Here is a 20049-nt window from a genome sequence, read left to right as displayed (position 1 = left end):
AAGCCCACAGTTGTGTGCTGTAGCAAGGATTTCACAATTGGAATGTATGGACAAACTGAAACATTTATGGGATGAGCTAAAGTACTTATCTACAATTGCACATGATGTTTAAAAAAAAGGTAGTATGCGGGATGTGTAGTAGTGTTGTCAGTTGCACTGATTATAATGGCAGTGGAAAGCTTGATCTTGGCATTGAACACTGGTACCCTTGGCCTGTGTCTCTGGCCCTGGGGATCGATCTCCTCAGCCTATAGCTCTACAGCCATTATCTCAAATAGTATCTCAAATAGTTTGCTTTGTTACTAACAGAAACTGTAGATTTCATGTGAGTGAACCAGAGTGGGAAGAAAGAAGTGAAAGTCAGATGCTATGGTGTCATCTAGTTTCCTTTACTCAGGTAAGGTTCTTCCAGGTAACTATTTACGTAGAAGTTGAGAAGGGAGGAGAATACCCAGGTGAAGACAGGGATGGAGAAAATCAGATATTTGAATCCTTATTTTTCTCTTTTGTGCATTTATAGTGATAGGAAACATGTTTTCAGAAAGTTTTATCTCTTTTGATTATTTTAATCATGGGGTAGTTTCCTCTATGTAATAACTACTATATTCTTTAAGGCAATTAAGAGATGTGAATTAATACTTTAGCACTGTCTGCTTTGTGAAATTCATTACAACAAAGAGTTCTATTTACCCATACCACATTTTTTTCTACTGATTAATGGTTAATTTTATAATTAATGAATCTGAAAGAGAACTTTGAATATTATTTAAACATTATAAAAATGTAACTAGTCTAAGGTACTTTTAATCAAAGTGAGCTCATTAAGATTCCAGTGTTCGACCCATTTTTTTTTTCTTAAAGAGAAATGAAAACAGACAAGGTTAGTATCCTGTGATACTACAGGTTAAGAAAAAGCAAATAAACATAACACTGTACCCCTGTTTTTTTAGGACAGCTGGGGCTGGAAGCGTCACAATACTTGCAAGAAGAAAATGGTCATGAATTGTTTAGAAGGTCGGCTTAAGTGAATTACAACAGAGCAATATTTAATCTAAGAAGTGTATGCACATTAAAGTTTCAGCAAAATCAAGTTTATTCCAAAATTCATCATAAAAATGGACCTTCCAGGGGTGCTTGGGTGGCTCAGCCAGTTGGGCATCAGACTCTTGATTTAAGCTCAGGTCTCAGTCTCAGGGTTGTGGGTTCAAGCTCTGCATTGGGCTCATGCTGGGCACTGAGCCTAGTTAAAAAAAAATGGGCCTTCCTTTTTCTTTTTAACCATACATTCTCCAAATATATGTTTTGATTTTTTAATTTAAATATAGTTGACATACAATGTTATATTAATTTCACGTGTACAACATAGTGATTTGACAATTCTATACATCATGCAATGCACCACAACATCTAGTTACCATTTGTCACCATACAACATTATTATAATCTTATTGACTATATTCCCTATACTGTACATATATTCTGGTTATTAATATATTATTGATATTATAGTGCAATATAAAAACTCAATTTTTATAATATATTCCTACCCTCACATTTAGGTCCCTTGGACCTTAATTTAATATTTTGATTAAAATAATATCAAGTATAGACAGGAAATATACACAAAGCTTGCATCTAGAATTCTGGGATGCAATATTAAGTTCAATCCTGACCTAATACACAAGTTTTGTTAGCTTTATCATTCTTTTTTTCCAATGCGTACTTCTTGCTAGTCATCTGTTTGGCACCCTCTGTCTCTCTAAGTTTGGGGTCTCTGTTAGTCAGTATAGACTAATTTATGCTGTGGAAAAAAAAATAAAAAATATCAATGGCTCAACACTATGGAAGTTCGCTCTACCATGCTACAGGTTCCACATGGGTGAGGTGGTGCTTAGGTCAACAGAACACTCAGATCCCCAAGAAGTTAGCAGCACCACCACCTTATAGACAGGTGATTATGGAATAAGCAGCTTTCTCTGGCATGTAGACATGGAAAAATAAACCTGGAAAACCATGCACAGAGTTTTCAATGCCTTACTTAGCTAGGAAGTGTCAAATCACTTTTCCTCATGTGTCATTGGCCAGAACTGTCTACATGACCCCAGTCTAATTGCCAGAAAGGCTAAGAGACGTGAGGGAGGAAATGAGACGTTTGGTGAACACCATTGTCACAGTGCTCTTCCTTATTCTTGTCGGCAACTGAATTTTTGTCTTTCAATATGAGCGCAGTGTCTTGGAAGCTGCTCTCTCATTTCTCTCCATTCTTGTTTGGATTTCAAACATTGTCTGCATCTGTATTCTCTAGCTCAAAGTTTTGAATGCTCTCTTGATAACCATGAATGGATGTAGGAATTCCTTATTGCCTGTTTTTACAAAATGGCTATACTCATTGAGCATCCCTAGGCTTTTTGAAATGAGGAAAAATCTCAGAATAGGCATTAAAATCAATTTTTAAAATGTGACTCCATTCTAAAATTTTGTCAACTCCCTATTACCAACTACTGCCTCTTGTCTCTATGCCCCAAAGGCTCGGAAGATTTTGAAGTCCTCTACCAATAGACACTAGAGAAATGAATGGTTAGAAAAAGACTGAGTTAACTCCCTTTCCCTACTTTTTTTCCACCCAATTTTCCTATTCACAGACCTTCCTACCTGCCCAGAACATTGCTTCTCTATTTATACAAAATTTTAAAGTGCATTGAGGAAAAAGACGAATGAAATAAGGCAACATACAGGTAGAGGAATGTAGAAAATTTGGTTTGTTGGTTGGTTGGTTGTCCTTAAGGAGATTTGCTCCTGGGATTTGTGTAATACATCATGTAATGAAAACTCAGGAAAAATATAAGACAGAGAGATGTCCTTTTAAACCTTACATCATGGAGGATTTAGGAATATGGGTATGCTCCAAAGACAAGCTATTAGGAAAAGAATAAGAAAAAAGAGGTTTGAGTCCCAGCACCTAAACTTATCAATGAAATAATGACCCCTCAAGCATTGAGGAAAAGACTGAGCTGGAGAGAATGGCAAGGAATTCTATCCTGATGGAGAGCCCTCCATATGAAAAATATGAAAGTAGAAATAATATTCCTTACTTTTTCTATTTTTAGTCGTTTACAGTTAGCCATTAAGTCTGTGATTAACTGCGGATATGGTTTATACCTCACAAGATCTTCCTTCCTTCAAGAAGCCAACCTCCTTCAACAGCCATAGCCTCTTGTATGTATTATGTAAGAAAAATATCAGAAGGCTTAGAATTTTACCTCAGGATATGCTGAATGACCTAAATAGTAAGAGATTAAATTAAATTCAAGAATACCCTGCCCATAGGCAAAATGGATTCCTTCTTTTGTTTTCTGTCTCAAGTATGACCAGAAAACTTTTCTTTTCACCAAGATGGGGTGAGAAGAACTGGATTTACCTTGCCTGAAACAACAAGAGCAACAACAACAAAATAGCAAAAGAATAGAAAAAAATGAAATAATTATTTTTAAAATACTGGACATTAGACAATGAAGAAAAGGGAAATGTGAAACAAATAAGGTAAACCCTATCATTGCCCAACTCACTGTACTGAAAGAGTTTCCAGATCACAGTGCAGGGAGTGGAAACTGAGGTTGAGCCCAGCATATTCCTAAGGTTGAAGAGACAGAGCTGAGGGTCTGGAGAGATCAAGGATACTAGAATTCACAGGACAGAGCAACAGAGAGGAGAGACAATCATGGAGGGAGAATCCAAGAGACTTGCAGGGAGTTCTCCTAAAGTATTAAGCAAGCATTTAGTCAGCACATGCATGTGAGGAAAATCCCTACAGGAAAATAACGTTCTAATGATAACAAAATAGGAGAACAGTGCCTGATGTTCAAACAAGGCTATGAATAGTGTCCTATCCTACAACTAAACTGGAAAAAATCATTAAATGATAGAATATCGAACAGAGTATGAGGGAAGGTCTTGATTCAGATGTGGGTAATAAGCCCTAGACTGACCACTGCTCCAGACTCACATAACAAATCATAAAAGCAAAACACAAAAGAATAAACCATTTCCAAGTAAATTAACTACATCTCAGAACAGAGCTTAAGAAGAATTTTAGGAATAAAAAATTATCCAGTATGAAACAAAATAAAATTCACAATGTCAGGAATCCTTCAAAGATTACCAGGAATGCAACGAGGTAGGAAAAGACAACCCAAAATGAGGAGAAAAATCAATCAATCAAGACTCAGAAGTGATTCAGATGTCTGAATTATCAGAAAAAGTCATTAAAAATAATTTCCAAATTAGCTTATAAAGTAGAGATATGGAAGATATTTTTAAAAGATCAAAATCAAACTACCAAAGATGAAAACAGTATCTGAGAATAAAAAACTCTGAATAGGGTAAATGCCGTATCAGATATTACAGGTGAATATATTAATGATTGTGAGGAAATATCAATAGAAACTACTCAAAACAAAGTGCAGATGGAAAAAAATGTAAAGTTACTTGTAGAATAACTTCAAACAGATTGCTATATATGCAATTGTAGACTTTCAGTAGGAGGGATAGGAAGGATGGAAAAAAATTGAATAAATAATGGCCAGTGAATTTACAAACATGATGGAAATTATAAATGTATATATCCAAGAACCTCAATAAACCCCAAGCACAAGAAATATGAAGAAAACTCTACCATCTCATGTCATAATCAAAAGCAGCAATGAAAAAATCTTAAAGCATACAGAAAAAAGATGCTGTATACAGAGAAACTAAGATGCAGATGAGGGAATATTTCTTATGAGAAATAATACAAGCTAAATGACAGTGATGAAATGTCTTTAAAACACTGAAAAAATTTAGGAATGGGGAATAAAGTTGTTTATAAAGACAAAGTCTTTATTATGGGATCATTGTTAAAGTGAATATGGTGGTGATAAGGGATTCTATCCATTTGTCAAAACCCATAGAACTATTCACCACAGAGTAATTTTTAGTATATGCAAACAGCAACAAACACAATAAAAATAAATCAGGCTGTGACAAATGTATCTAACTGCATCATAAATGAATCACATAACAACACTGAAGTGTATGAGGAAGAAAGTAGGTATCTAAGTAACTTTAGAAAACAGTATTTTGACTGCACACTATAAAAAAATAGTAAAAACAAAACAAAAAAATACTGTCTACTTTTGAACTTAATATACAAAGCTTGGCTTAAGTACTCAATAAATGATCACTAATTATCTCTGTTTATGCTTCTTTGATTCTGGGTTTCATAAAAATGGCTTTAAAATCTTCCCAGATTTAAAGGGTATCTGGGGCTTGGTCGAACCAAATAGACTATGAGATAAGTTGTACCCAAAATTATTTTCAAAGAATCCTAGGAAGTTCCTTAACCGAGATGGAGGTGATACAGTTGGGATACAATCTATTGAATGGTAGTTAAGACGGAGTAGAGATGAGATCATTGGTAGTGAGGAGGCCCAGTAATTGAGAGGTTGAGCTATTGGAGGGATGGCTTTAATCACAGTACTATGACATGATTATGACAACAAAAATAAGCAAATGTAAAAACATGTGTAAGTATTAATTGAATAGCTTCAATATATCTTGTTAGTCTTGAGATTTACTTCTTGACCTCTGTTGAGAAAGAGGGGTCCAGTGTTAATATGGTTGTAGTGAAAAGAGGGACCTGAGAGTTAGTGAAGCCTAGGGCAGGAATAAAAAGAACAAGCAACTTGGAAAGATGGAAAAGAGTTGAAGTTATCCAAACTGGCTTTATTCATATAGAAAAATTTATAAAATGTTATTTATATAAAGATAATCAGAATATTACTTTGAACAGTCCTTCTGTTGTCAGAATTGGATGATTCTATAGGACATAATTCTTAAGAATTTCTTAGCAAAGCAAAATCTTTAAATCCTGTTGATAAAAGACTCTCTAAAGGAGAAATAATATTTACTTAAAGAGCATAAAATCTGGCTCCAAGGAACACAGTTAACATCCTTGGATATGGGGTTTACCTGAACAGATGCTCTGGTACTTTTATTTGAAGTAGCAAATGAGGCCACATGTATTTGCAGAATTAGCACATATAACAGATGAAAATTGGACGTTGTACCCATTTTCACTGTTATGGGGATTGTGCTATGAGACACCCCAGATGTTACTCTTTGGCAAACAGTTGTTATTTTTTTGTTTGGGGCTCAGAAGATTATCTTATGATTCTGGATATGTACCAAACTCACTCTCTAAGCATCTGGCCTAATTTAGTCAAGCAGGTAATATAAATGGACTTCCTTACTAACAAGGTAATGTGTAAAATGACAGTTCACTTGGTTTGGTAATTCTTCATGAATAACACGACCTTTTCCATTCAGTGTGATGCACTTCACTATTTAATGAATGATAGTTGTTGGCTGAACAGAAGGCTCCATGTTCAACATGGAGACAAGTTTCTTAATTTATACTGTGTGTTACAACTTCCTTTGGGCTCTACTTGCTTTCATTATAGTATGAAATTTAATAGATGCTGAAAAGCAGACCGCTACAAATCCAGTAAAAATTGTTGGTTAGTTTTATTTTTCCTTATATATTGACAATGTTTCCTCCCTTTTCATAACTTCACTTTGTGTTTTTTGACATTACTTATATTTTCATTTATTCATTTAGAATCCAAACTGGTCCTGAATCTTGGCAATGAATCAGATAGGTGATGTCAATATATATGTGTTCCATTATTTTTCTATCTTGGTGAGTTGTCCAAAGTTGGTTTAATCTAGTTAAAATATGTCAGATGTGGAAACTTTTCTTTTTGCTTCCATTAGTGTCCTAGGTAGATGAGGACCCACTCTTTTGTTGCTTTGCAAACGTGGGAGGCTCCTGTGTGTAATCCGAACCAATATCTTTATGCAGAAGGCAAGAAGAGACTAAAAAAAGAGACCACTCCAGATTGGGTAGGTGGCAGTTTTCATAAGCAAAGGAACTTACATATCAGGCTTGTCTGGGGCAGTCACAAGACAAGTACATCTCAGGCATGCCCGCCAAATCTTAAAAATTTATATAGAGGCCTTAACTGGATTCAGTCACATATACTTTCTAGAGGGCCTCCACCTCACATCATCATCCAAAGGCTATGCCTTTAGGGCAGCTTCTGGAAGCTGAAAAGGAAAGTGGAACACCTTCCAAGGACGGGGGAGGGAATAAAGAGCCTCTCGTTGTATGGGTCAGATTCATGGATCAACCATTTATCACCTCCTCTTGATGGTCTGCCCCCACATCTTCATTCCAAGGACTTAATAATTTCTCTGGGCTATTGGATGGATGTTTCTTCACTTGGGTCAGATGAGGGGTATTTTCTCCAATCAATAGTCACATTAAAAGAGCCGGAGGGAAATCACAACCAGTGAAATATTCATCATTAAGCCTGCCACTCAACATCATACTAGTTCTTCTTAGTCTATCATGATCTATCTATTTTTGCAGAGACCATGCAGGTAAAATGAACAGGGATATTCTGGGAACCATCGCTCTGTATCCAAGCTGTTGAATGTGGCTCTAATCTCTGCAGTGCCACCCCACATGCAGTGTAGCTTCTCTTGGCTGAGCAGAAACAAGTTTCAGGCATTTCCACCTAATTCTTAATGTTCTTAATGTTTCTTTTTCTATAGGTCAGGGAACCAAAGTGAGGGTTCTGTTAGCTGCAAAGTATACCTATTCCAATTCCATATTCAGAACACAGATAAATAACCACAGAATGGAGCTACAGGGGCGCCTGAGTGGCTCAGTCGGTTAAGCATCTGCCTTCGGCTCAAGTCATGATCCCGGGGTCCTGGGATTGAGCCCTGCATCAAGCTCCCTGCTCAGTGTGGAGTCTGCTTCTCCCTCTCCCCCTGACCCCTGCTTGTGATCTCTCTCTCACACACTCTTTCTCTTGAATAAATAAATTAAATCTTTAAAAAAAAGAAAGAGAATGGAGCTACAGATTGATTGGATTCTCTATCAGACAAATTTTGGCAACATACTTTTATTATTCATACTTCACCAGTCTAATTTGGTGGTCACCATAGTGTTTCATATGGTGGAGTGGAGTCATTTTGTACATTGTATGCAAAGACTTTTAAAAGATGTGAGTACTCTCTCTGCCCTAGTATATACAGTTAGTCTGATAAATAGCAGCAAGTACCTTTGGAGAAGGATTGGGAGAATACTAACTTGTAGTGGTATTATAAAGTTCTTTTTTAAGGGAAGTCAAATTCCCTTTTAATTCATGTGCTCTGACTCAGAACTGATCAAAACTTGGAAATAAATGGTACTTCTATTCACTAGTTTTTGTTTTTTTTTTCCTGGTTCTACAATTAAGCTTACCCTTGTTGACTATCCACTCATCTTGTACCATGCTTATTAATGGATCTTTGGTTTTCATTTCACCGTTGGTCCAATGATAGCAATTATATTCACCTTGCCTCTGCAATATTAAGTAATTTAAGTGCTTTCATTTATTCACAATTCTATGATTCACATTGAACTAATGAGATCTATTACAAGGTATCATCTCATTCTGGGTTACAGGATGCAACCACCACAAAGCTTCGCAAATATGCTGTCACATTAATTCGTTCATTATTGATTTAATAAAGGGAGTGTTCTCTGAGACCTTTTAGTATCTGGTGGATTCTTTGGTCTCAAATAAAAAAACAATTCTAACATGTTCACTACCATGAAGCTTTAGATCCCCCCCTATTTTTATTGAAGTGTAACTAACATACAGTGTTAATTAGTTTCAGGTGTACACTATAATGATTCAACAATTCTATACATTACTCAGAGCTCATCACAATAATTATACTCTTAATCCCCTCATCTATTTCACCCATACACCCACCCACCTTTCCACTGGCAACCACCAGTTAGTTCTCTGTATTTAAGAGTCTGTTTTTCTCATTTGTCTTTTTTTTTGTTTGTCAATTTATTTCTTAAATTCCACATGTGAGTGAAATCATATGGTATTTGTCTTTCTCTTTTTGACTTATTTCACTTAGCATATAGCTCGTAGGTCCATCCATATTGCAAATGGCAGGATTTAATTCCTTTTCATGGTTGAGCAATATTCCATTTTATATATATATACTACTTCTTTACCCATTCATCTATGGATGGACACTTGGGTTGCTGTCATATTTTGGCTATTGTAAATAATGCTGCAATAAACATAGGGGTGCATATATTTTTTTCAAATTAGTGTTTTAGTTTTCTTTGGGTAAATACACAGTAGTGAAATTACTGGATCATATGGTAATTTTATTTTTAAGTTTTTGAGAAACTTCCATACTGTTTTCCACAGTAGCTATATGAATTTGATTTGCATTTTCCTGATGATTACTGATGCTGAGCATCTTTTCATGTGTCTGTTGGCCATCTGTATGTCTTCTTTAGAAAAATATCCATTCATTTCCTGCCCAATTTTTTTTTTTAAAGATTTTATTTATTTATTTGACAGAGAGAGACACAGCGAGAGAGGGAACAGAAGCAGGGGGAGTAGGAGAGGGAGAAGCAGGCTTCCCGTCGAGCAGGGAGCCCGATGCAGGGCTCGATCCCAGGACCCCAGGATCATGACCTGAGCCGAAGGCAGACGCTTAATGACTGAGCCACCCAGGCGCCCCCATGTCCTGCCCAATTTTAAATTAGATACTCTGTTTTTGTTTTTTTTAGTTTTTTTTTTTTTTTTGGTATTGAGTTGTGTAAGTTCTTTATATATTTTGGATATTAACCCCTTATTTGATATATCATTTACAAATATCTTCTCCCATTCAGTAGGTTGTCTTTTTGTTTTGTTGATAGCATCCTTCCATGTGCAAAAATTCTTTATTTTGATGTAGTTCCAATAGTTTATTTTTGCTTTTGTTTCAGTAGCTTTAGAAGACATCTTTAAAAAATGCTACTTCTGATGACAGAGAAATTACTATCTGTGCTCTCTTCTAGGATTTTTATGGTTTCAGTTCTCAAATTCAGGTCTTTAATCCATTTTGAGTTGATTTTTTAGTATGGTGTAAGAAAATGGTCCAGTTACATTCTTTTGCATGTAGCTCTCCAGGTTTCCCAACACCATTTGTTGAAGAGACAGCTTCATTACTTATTCTTGACTCCTCTGTCATAGGTTAATTAATCGTATAAGTGTGGGTTCATTTCTGGGTTTTCTATTCTATTCCATTGATCTATGTGTCTATTTTTGTGATAGTACTAGACTGTTTTAATTGCTACAGCTTGTAGTATGTCTTGAAATATGGGATTGTGATACCTCCAGTTTGTTCCCCTTTTTCAAGATTGCTTTGGCATCTTTTGTCCATACACATTTTAGTATTATTTGTTCTAGGTCTGTGATAAATGCTGATGGTATTTTGGTAGGGATTGCATTAAATCTGTAGATTGCTTTGGGTAATGTAGATATTTTAACAATATTGGTTCTTCCAATCCATGAACATGCAATATCTTCCATTTGTCTCATCTTCAGTTTCTTTTACCAATGTTTTATAGTTTTCAGAGTATAGGTCTTTCGCATCTTTTCACCTTTAATAATACACTAGTGGTTAGCACCACAAACAAGGCAGTACTTATTATCATAATGATGAGTGATACATTTCTAGAACCCCATCACAGATACTTTCTAAAATAATTTCTTGTACCAACTCTCTTATTTTGAGTTTTCCTCAAAACAGAAGCAAGATAAGCACTTAAGTGCAGTTTAAATTATTTGGGAAGTGATTCTGAAAGTTAGAGGGAAGGAGTAGGAAGAATAATTAGGGAAGTAGTTAAAGCCTAAGTGCATTATTGAGATAATTCCATTAGCAGTGAGGTCCTAATTCACCAGACTTCCCTGAGGGGTGTTCAGCATCCCTCTCAGAGATGTCTGTCTGAAGCAAAGGAGTCTGAAATATTTTCCTCTGCTCCCATTGCCCTTTGATTGAGCTTTAACTGGACGCAGTGTTATTTTTTTTTTGCCTTCTGGTCTGTACTTGTATGTTGACTGCAACATCAGGGAATTTCTGGGAGAGAAAAGAAAACACATGCACAGTCTGTACTTAGGGACCGAATTCTCAGAATAGGGTGGGTCTGAGCTTGTGTGAATGCTCCATGCATATGAATTGCTCTCATGTCTATTGTATATGTGGGTAAAATTAAGAGCATGTCAATTTATGTGAGGCTGGGCTTTTACCCTAAGACTAAAGAAAAAAAAATTACCAAAAGACAACCTACAGAATGGGAGAAAATATTTGCAAATATCTTATCAGATAAAGAGCTAGTATCCAACATCTATAAAGAACCTATCAAACTCAACACCCAAAAATCAAATAATCCAGTCAAGAAATGGGCAGAAGACATGAACAGACATTTCTTCAAATAAGACAACCAAATGGCAAACAGACACATGAAAAAATGTTCAACATCACTCAGCATCAGGGAAGTACAGATCAAAACCGCAATGAGATACCACCTCATACCAGTCAGAATGGTTAAAATTAACAACTCAGGAAACAACAGATGTGGGTGAGGATACAAGAAAGAGGAACCTTCTTACACTGTCCATTGACAGATGAATGGATAAAGATGTGGTATGTGTGTATATATATATATATATTCAATATATGTATATCGATACCAGTGTGTATATACTGGTATGTACACACACACACACACACAGAATATTTACTCATCCATCAAAAAGGATCAAATCTTACCATTTACATTAACATGGATGGAACTGGAGGGTATTATGCTGAGCAAAATAAGTCAATCAGAGAAAGACAATTATCATGTGGTTTCACTTATATGTGGAATTTGAGAAACAAAACACAGGATCATAGGGGAAGGGAGGAAAAATTAAAATAAGATGAAATCAGAGAGGGAGACAAACCATAAAAGACTCTTAACTATAGGAAACAAACTGAGGGTTGCTGAAGGGGAGGTGGGTGGGAGGATGGGGTAACTGGGTGATGGGCATTAAGGAGGGCACATGATGTAATGAACACTGGGTGTTACATGCGACTGATGATTTACTGGACTCTACATCTGAAACTAATGATGCACTATATGTTAACTAATTGAATTTAAATAAAATTATAAAAAAAATTAATATGACAACTCAGAGAATACTGTATTCTTGAAGTCTTTTTGAAGAATATTTTATAGGTTGAGCTTTATCCAACCAAGATAGGACTGGGGAAATTTCAGCAAAGGCACTCTTACTGAGTATTAAATATATTCAGTTGGAGGGCCAAGACTAACACTAAGGTGGGAGCAAGGGCAGAAAAATAGTATGTAAATATTATATATCCTTAAAAATATAAAATAGCATAACTAGGAAATAAGTGGGAACCAAAGGATATCATTTAAATGTGGCAATCCAAATTGTAAAAGCCAAAGTAAGGAAAGTGGAAACTGAGAGCACTGAAAAAGCATAAAAATATAAAGGTAACAAGTAGAAATTTTAAATATATCTTCTCTCCCTATATATAACCCTGGTCTTTCTGAACCATTTTATTAGACATGTCTAATGTATATACATCTAATCATATTGTATGTATGTGTCTGTATATATACACATACATATCCTAGCTTGCTTCCCCAAAAGAACCTCCCAATTCAAAGGCAAATTTACCACAACAGCAACAGTCATAACTAGTACCCATGTCTTCTTAAATACAATTTCCCACTAAAAGGAACCAGGACTCCCTGGAAAATGGCTTAAGCCAGGTCTTAAATAGGGAGAGAACCAGTTGAATCTGTAATATCTTGTGGGAGAAAGCAAGAAAGTGCTTAAAAACTGGCAAGGGCATGTCAAAAGTTCCGGGGACTAAAGGGCTCCTACTGGCCAAATATATACAAGTAAAGTATCCAAAAGAATAAACGATAGTAATGGGTTTTTAGCATTTAAAATAATTCAGAATCCATTGCAATTCTCAAGGGGAATCCTCTTTTCAGAATAATACCAATAAATACACAGGGAGTGAAGAAATTAGAAAATCACCATTTCATACTGATACTCTTAAGGCTACAGGTAAGAATCATCAATAGATTCTTAAGCCATTAGATGAAAGCTGTAAGGACCAAGTATGTTCACATGCTCTCAGCTACCACCTATGGGTCAAAAATGAACCAAAAATTAACCTTACCTTTTTGGTGAACACTACCTAAACCAAGTAATCCAATTTAGCATCACCAAAATGGAACGAATTGACATTGTGTATCTCTTGGTGGAATGTAATATGAAGTTCAAGACATCACCTATATGGCATTCTTGCTGAAATATTTAATCTGAAACAAATTATTAGGAATCAATTAAATTCAGACTGTAGGACATTATACAATTACCTGAATTGAACTCTTTAAAAATGTCAATGTCATTATTGTCTTAGATATAAAAAAAATGTTTTGGACCCTTATAAATCAAAATAAACAACTGAGACATTAAAATTGAATGTCATGCATGAATTTTGATTAATTCTGGAGGCAATAAAAGATATAAAGGATGTATTTGGGAGAATCTGAGAAATCTGATATGAGAATTTTCTATTAGATAATGTTATATCAATGTTAAATTTCTGGTTTATAATTTCATTGTATAGAATATGTATTGGAATCAAGTAGGATGGTGTCCTTGTTCTTAGGAAGTACATGTTGAACTATCAAGGGATGAAGTGCCAATGGTGTTTGTACATTTAAATGATTTAGGTAAAAAGTACATGCATATATTTACGATATGTGTGTGTATGTATGTATGTATAGAGATTGAGAAAGAGGAAAGAAAATGCCACAAAATGTTTACAATTACTGAGGCTAGGTAACAATTTCACAGTTGTTAATTATACTATTCTACAAATTTTCTATATGTATGTATATGGAGAGGTAGATGGAATATATAGTTGATCCTTGAAAATGCAGGAATTAAGGGGCTGATGCCTGTCTAGTCAAAAATCTGTTAATAACTTTTGACTTCCCCCAAACTGAGCTATGAATAGCCTACTGTTGACTGAAAGGCTTACCAATAACATAAACAGTCAATTAACACATATTTTGTATATGTATTATATGCTGCATTCTTACAATAAGTAAGCTAGAAAAAAGAAAATATTATTAAGAGAATCATAAAATAAAATGTTTACTGTACCATATTGGATTTAGCAGAAAATAATCCTCGTAGAAGTGGACCTGTGCAGCTTAAACTCGTGTTGTTCAAGGGTCAACTGTACATACCATACACACACACACACACACATACACACACACACACACACACACACACATATATATATATATATATATATAGTAGGAAAATGTTAATGTTAAGAAATGCATCAAAAGGTAATTTGATTCATTTTCTCACCATAAACATGACAAATATAGCAATGTTACTATCCTTAGCTCTTGGTCTACTCATTTTATGTAGTGGAAAATATTCTTTTTGAAAAAAATTGTAGACAGAAAAGATTTTGAGCTATCAATCATAAGGCTTTAAACATTTATCAAATGTCTTTTTAATCAAAGGATTCTCCCTAAGAAATCAATATTATGGGCAATATTCAAAGTAAGGTAAATAAGTGTTACCTTTTAAAATCTATTTAGTATTATTCCTCAATTTCTGACATTACTTTTACCTTCAGTGATTAAAACATGATTTTCCTGTATGATTTGTGCAATACGTTAAGGTTTTAGTATTTTCTATTTATTTTTGTGAATTTACTACATACATTACTATGAGTCTATTAACTCATAAAGCCATTAAATACATGAACTTGGTATTTGACGTAACTCTTTTGGGACCAGTCTCTGCCATTATAACCTTGTTTATTTTCCTCTTAAAGTCTCATTTTTCTCATCTGTCAAATGACGAAAATAATATTACCTTTATCATAGCTGGTTAGTATTAAGTGAACATTTTCATGTGAGACACATAGTATAGTATTTAGCACATGTACACACTCAGTAATTGTAAGATATATATAATTATCAGCAGTTACAAGGACATTATTTACTATGCTTATAGTTATAATTTAACCAGTTTACAAATATCCTCATTCTTAGTTCCTTTAAGGTATCAGAATATTTGATAATTCTCACCTGTTACCTGCAACAGATGTCCATATCTAAACAGATAGCTGATGTAAAACAGTTGTGCAAGACAATTTAATTAAAGATTAATTTTAAGTCATTCAATTTTTCCCTTGCTGCCTTTTCTAGTTATTGACCACTTGAGTCTCAGATTACACCAGAATTTCTGATCACATATTGGGCACTAGAAAGAAGGCTATTCCTAACTGTTGGACTGTAGTTAATTAAGGCAAAACATACTCTTAGAGTTGGAAGTAACTTCTGTTAATTGGAACAGGAACTCTTGTTACTCGGAGTACACTTCTACTTCCTTCCTTGTCTTCAGGTGAAGCCTACTTTCTCCTGTTCCTACCTGGACCTATTACTTGGAACCAAATTTCTTATTTTCTATACTTTTTATCACTCCAACCATTTATCCTGGCTAATCCATTCATGCCTACCATCTCAGTTTGGAGTTTCCTTGCCTGTCCTCCAAAAAATAAAAACTTGAAGTGGCCTAGGCTAACCTAGAATTTATATATACACATATAATGCTCTGTGTGTGTGTGTTAAAATAAGCCTCACAATACCAAAGAAACTGGCCTAAGCTCATAGAATGTTGATGGAGGAAAAACTAAGGACCTAAGGCTAGTGTTCAGGTCTACTTCTTTGTGGTCTAACACTGCATTTCTCTGTGTGATGCTCCGTGATGTATTCATTTCCCACATAACTTTTAGCCCATTGGGCTTATAATAATAGATTTTGAATTATGATAATTTAATTTGAATAGAAATTATAATCACAGAATTTGATGGGGGGGGATTTCCAGAGATTATTTGATCCATCTTTTCTGTCAATGCAGGAACTCATCTAACATGAGATAATTTAAACTTTTGTTTATAGTCCTTAAAAAAGAAGCCCCTCCCCCACCCAAACCTCATAAGTCAGCACATATACTGGGAAAAAATTCTATTCTTAGAGAAAAGTACTTCCCTAGTTTTAATTGTTCTCATTTTTTTCTCAGTATATCTGTTATGGGTCTAACTTTTATTTATATATGGGTAATTTGCTCTTACATACAACAGTGAAAGAATATTAAATTATATATCTATCTCTCTATCATCTACCTGTATGATCAAATTAGGTAAGAAAGATGGAAGAGACTGAAAACTCATATCAATATTAAGCAGACAAGATTCCAAGAACATTAGAAGAAAATGCAAGAATTCAAAATTTAACCACATTTAAATCAAAAGCCTCATAAACTAGTTTTGTGTCACAGCCTAAATTTGACATACCTAAACAGCTATTTCCCACCTGAAAAATACCAACAAAGCACCTTTTATATTCTTAATTCTTTCTCCTACATGAGCTTTGAGGTGTTCTCAGCTGTAACAAATAACATTTTGGATTCTGCCTTGTAATATTTGGAGACATGCTTTCTATCAAGGTTGTGCTATTTCCCTTAATTGCTGAAAAATAATAAGCTATGGTGTGTGTATGTATTTTCCCCACAATTTGTAAGACATATGCCTGTCTTTATTATTCCCAGACACAATCTGTTGCAGTGTTTATGTTTATCATTATTATGGCTGTCAATCCTTCCTGTTATTATTACATATTTACCTCAAAAATTTTGAGGCATCACAGACATAACATTCCTAATAGGCCAGCATCAGATTACAAGTATGAAAAGAGAATAATAAAATAAAAGATGTGTGTTTTGTTAATGATTTTAAATCAAACCAGAGAATGTCATATGGCCTACTATTTTAGAAGTTAAAGAATCCAAAATATATTTTATAAAATGGGCTTACATTTTGCCGTTAGGATTCTGAAATTATAGGAATCACTAAGTGAATGCTAGCTTCTCTATCCAAAGAGCACACCAGTATTTCTGTTCAGATGGTATATTCAGTATAATCTACTCTTTCCTAGGCATGTCTAAGGTTTTAAACTTAAAACAGCTGCAATAAAGAGGTCAGGAGACAGGGGAAGAATTGGATATTTTGCCCACACCATGCTAGGGAAGGCAGATAAGAATATAATGGACTTCCTTGCTACAATTGCATCTCCTCTAAATAATGGAAAAGAAGATCTGATATATTTTAGTTATAAGCATTTTACTTACTTCTTTATTTAAAAATCTCAGCAGGATCATACTAGTCCAGAATAAAACATTCCCATCAATACTTATAACACTGAATAGAGAGAAGATGTAATGTAATACAATAAATAGTAAGTTAAAGAAAAGATTGCCTTTGGCACTATTCCTTCCTTCAAAATAATTTTGGTTCTTCTCCAATTGTGTCATCTGCTGAACATATTTCATATGCATAAATAGAGCGCTGTTGACCTCCCTTACCCTAAGAATGTTCATTCACTATCTAATCAAAACTCCCTTGATGCAATTTATTTTATTTGCTTCTTACTATTTACAGTTGTACTTACTATATGGTGGCTCAAATAAGATTCTTGTAAAAATGCATATACTATTGAAACTCTATTTGCAAAACAGGCAATATTGATTTGTGGAAACATTCATTTCATTTATGTGGTTCAACGAATCATAGGGACTGAATGCCATGAAACTTTTAAATTTCAAATTATTTATAGTTAAAATTGTTTAATTATAAAGTTAACATATTACTGTCATAAAAATAAAACACACAGTTTGACCAATGATAGGACTTAATTTATGTCCTTTCATGCCTTTCTCTTTACTCATACAAACACACTCAAGCCATATATACTTATATGGGACTTTTGTTTGTGGATTTTTCTCAAAATTGAATTATACTACAAACATTACCTGAATACTACTTTTTTTTGAAAAAAATATCTATTTGAGAGAGAGAGAGCATGAACAGGAGGGGTAGAGAGAGAGGGAGAGAGAATCTCAAGCAGATTCTGCACTGAGCGTGGAGCTTGACTCAGGGCTCGATCTCACAACTCCAAGATCATGACCCGAGCAGAAACAACGAGTTGGACCATTATCCAACTGCACCACCCCAGCGTCCTTGAATACTATTTTTTTAATCTTATTATGTTTTTTATGAATCCCCTTACAAGTTAGTAGATACAGATGTAATTTAGTCTTTTCTTTCTTTCTTTTTTTTTTTTTTTTTTGATTTTATTTATTTGTCAGAGAGGAAGAGAGAGAAAGAGAACACAAGCAGGGGAAGCAACTGGCAGAGGGAGAAGCAGGCTCCCCGCTGAGCAGGGAGACCAGTGTGGGGCTCAATCCCAGGACCCTGGGATCATGACCTGAGCTGAAGGCAGATGCTCAACCTACTGAGCCACCCAGGCACCCCAGTAACTTAGTTTTCTAATTCCTCATGCATGTAATAGGTATATAGAGTATTGAATACATTGATGATTTTTTAAACTTTTTGAAATGGCTCCCCACTTCTCTCTTTCTTGGTCCTCCTTTAAGCCAATTAACTTGAGTTAACAATTCAGTGTAGGGGTGCCTGGGTGGCTCAGTCAGTTAAGTGACTGCCTTCAGCTCAGGTCATGATCTCAGAGACCTGGGATCAAGTCCTGCAACAGGTTCCCTTCTCAGTGGGGAGCCTGCTTCTTCCTCTCCCTCTGCTGCTCCCCCTGCTTGTGCTCTCTCACTCATACAAACACGCATATTTCTATTCTTCACTGTATAATACCTTATATAAAACAATCTAAGCCCCTATTAATGGGTATATTTTATATTGGTTAGTTCTACAATAAGGCTAATATATTTCAAGCATAACTTCTTTTTTTTAAGATTTTATTTATTTATTTATTTGAGAGAGAGCAAGAGAACACAAGGTGGGGAGGGGCAGAGGGAGAAGCAGACTCCCCGATGAGCTGGGAGCCTGATGTGGGAATTGATCCTGGGACTCTGGAATCATGACCTGAGCTGAAGGTAGTGGCTTAGCCAACTGAGCCACCCAGGTGCCCCAAGCATAACTTCTTATAATGAAGAGGTTAAAGAGCTAACACTGCATTTTCCTGAATCCTCTGTAGCCAGTTTTCTGAAATGGGAGAGAATGGATTTACATGGGAATGTTACACTGGATTTATCATGAGTATCTCTATCCACACTGAACTCTATTCTCTGGAAAACTCAGAGAAAACTTTTCTGTACTAAACCTTTAAAAAATACACTGGAGAAGGAAGTACGAGCATCCTTGAAAGGATCCTCAATGACATGGAAAAGTGCATTCATCCTCTATCGTCTGGAAATAAAGATGGGAGATGATGCCATTGCAATCAATTTACTGATTCTAACTTGGACGAAGGATGCAGTGTAGGAAACCATCAGCTCTTAAGATACAAAGATCCCTTTGAGCAAAGGAGAGGCCAGTTACACTTGAGATATAGCCTTAATAACAACATATCTGCATTCTTTAAATGTTCTTCTTACTCATCTTCAAAGGGAGCTGTGATCTTTTTCAGAGTAACTACACAATGATGTAAGAGAAATAAACAAAATTTAGGGGATAGAGAGGTTATGAATGCCATGGTGATGTATTTAACCGATAGGGGGCTTATGGAATTTAAGTAAGTGTGGTTTTAATCCAAGCTTGTCTCACATTGGTTTCATGGTATAGATGAGACTATGAATGCATCCTACTCATCCTGTTACTGAGCTTTTTCCTCAGTAACAAGCATAATGCATATAGATTTACAATAAATGGCAGAGTACTCACCCTGTCTCCCTGAACCATGGAGTAAGGGCCATCAGGATAGGAAGACTCAAGTGGAAATCCTTGGATCATTTCTTTCCTATCATAATAATCATTCAGCAGATATATCATGTTCTGTTAGAGAATCAAAGATTGGGATCACCACTAAAGCAATGGAACATGCAAGTGTAGCGATTCTTATCATATCTATATTTAAGTACCATATTTATACTTAAAGGAGACAGATGTTTCTTAGAAAGTAATACTTCTGAAAACTTAATCATGTAATAAATCCAATTTCATCTGTATCCCAGA

The sequence above is a fragment of the Leptonychotes weddellii genome, chromosome 9 (genome assembly GCF_054177405.1).
Source record: "Leptonychotes weddellii isolate Sample4059 chromosome 9, ASM5417740v2, whole genome shotgun sequence".
Taxonomy (NCBI): Eukaryota; Metazoa; Chordata; class Mammalia; order Carnivora; family Phocidae; genus Leptonychotes; species Leptonychotes weddellii.
This window is presented reverse-complemented; position numbering follows the sequence as displayed.